The 2,102-nt window shown below is 37.5% G+C and overlaps 1 pseudogene; it reads right to left on the bottom strand.

Moving 5' to 3' along the window:
• Window positions 1-1,130: 1,130 nt before the first annotated feature.
• On the bottom strand, window positions 1,131-1,876 carry LOC107300520 (annotated as a pseudogene).
• Window positions 1,877-2,102: the final 226 nt, after the last annotated feature.

Genomic DNA, 2,102 nt, shown 5'->3' with positions numbered 1-2,102 from the left:
TTCTTTTTTGGAGAAGTTTTAACACAGTTTCCTTGCATGTAAGCAAGTAGTATTAATCTGCTTTATCTGCTTCAGTCTTGTCCCATCCAGTGCTATAAATGAAATCCAAAGCATACTGTTACTGCATTCATACTTCTCTCATATTGTAAATCAATTCACTGCAAACTTTCATTCTTACTCCTGTTCAGAATTCCAATTGTACATTGATCCTCCCTTTCACTGGCCCTCACTCTGTTTATGCACAAATAAATAACTTATTTCTTTATTCACACACAAAAAATATAAGCAGCTCCAAGTACTGAGAATATGACTTGTTCTGCTCTTGCAGTAATGATAATTAAAGGAGACCTCTCAGAGCCTGGACAATAAGTACAGGACTACAAAAGCAAAAAAACATTCTTCTGCAACATCCACAGTTTATTTTTATTTCTTTTCTTTGATACAAAGCTTTACCCCTCCTTTGACCCTGGAGCTTGAAAAGAAGTCACTATTGTGGGAAGGGATTCTGTGGTGATCTGTTGCCTAAACTGTGGTGTTCACTGAGATTGTGCAGTGGAGCATGTTGAAGAAGGTAAGTTGATTGAAGAAAAGGCTTAGTGTTGGGAGGGGGCTTGGTGGCTTGATATAAATAGCAGGTCTGTTGATAATAGAAGGCCCTCTAGGGCAGGGATGGGGACCTTGGCTCTTTTATGACTTGTGGACTTCAACTCCCAGAATTCCTGCGCCAGCATGGCTCAGGAATTCTGGGAGTTGAAGTCCACAAGTCATAAAAGAGCCAAGGTTCCCCACTCCTGCTCTAAGGTAATGTTTAGTCTGCATATTTTAATGGCTTTTGATAGAGTAAGTGTTGTTGCTATTTATGGATAGAGTGTCTTCTCATTGTACCTACGAAGATTGATCTCAGAGTTAGGCATAAAATGGGTTTGGTGAGGGTTTTTGTTACTTGATGAGCATTGTTTTTGTTTTGTGCATGGGAAATTACCCATTGTGAAGTGAATAATTCATAGAACGTACAAGATGGAAAGCATTGTTGTGATTAGTGTTACTATTGGGGCCTATGAACCGATTTGGGAGATGATTATTGTATCTCCAGAAGTAAAATCCAGAGAAGCAAGGCATATCTTTCTTTTTCAAATGTCTTGTTCATTTCTTATGTTGGGAATAAATGAAAGTGTGTGTAGGAATAAAAGTGTTTTGAAAAAAGAATGGGTGGCTCTATGGAGAAAGGCTAATGTTGGTTGATTTAATCCTATTATTGTTATTATCACTCCGAGTTGACCTGTTGATAGTGCAATGATTTTTTTAAAAATATGGTGTTGGGTAATGGCTGAAGTGGCTGCAAATATTGTTGTGGCCCCCAGGAAGAAACAAGTTGCTATTATGGTTTTATTATTTGGGATAATGGGGTGTAAGGTGGATTAGTAGGAAGATGTCTGTACTATTATTGTACTTCATTGTAATAGAGCTAATATTGGCATGGGACCCTCTATGGCCACTGGTAATTATGCATGTAGTCCAATTGGGCCGACTTTCCTGTCGCTGTAGCTATTAAGCCAATTAGTAGATTGAGTGTTTCATATTGTGTAAAAAGTTAATGTATGTGGATTATGAATTTATTAGTATGTGGTGGTTATAATGAGGCAGATATCTCTGATTCAGTTCTAGATAATGGCTTGTAAGGCTGCAATGTTGCCGTTGGATTGGCTGCATCATCTTCCAGTTAATATGAAAGACATAATACCCAATAAATAGTTGAAGTATGTTGTTTGCTGTGATGATGATATGGTGATGAGGAAGGTGAAGAGGTGTTTGATAAATTTCTTAATATTGGGGTCAGCCGATAAATATAATATTGAGAATTTTATTTTTCTACTAGCTGTACCCAGCCACGCATTGCTGTGGCTCAGTCTGGTTAAATGGAAAAGAAAGAAGAGAAAGCGCACGTTTGTAATATATCATGTTTTTACCTGTCACAGGTGTGACATCTATATAATAGTAGGTATATAGAAACACACACGTATTCGAATGCAACGTTGTGTCAAAATTTCAAAGCAATCGGTGAAGAGCTTTCGGAGATTTAAGATTTTGAACAAACGAACATT

This window comes from Protobothrops mucrosquamatus, unplaced genomic scaffold, assembly GCF_001527695.2.
Source record: "Protobothrops mucrosquamatus isolate PMUCROS unplaced genomic scaffold, P.Mucros_1.0 scaffold7306, whole genome shotgun sequence".
Lineage (NCBI taxonomy): Eukaryota > Metazoa > Chordata > Lepidosauria > Squamata > Viperidae > Protobothrops > Protobothrops mucrosquamatus.
This window is presented reverse-complemented; position numbering and strand designations above follow the sequence as displayed.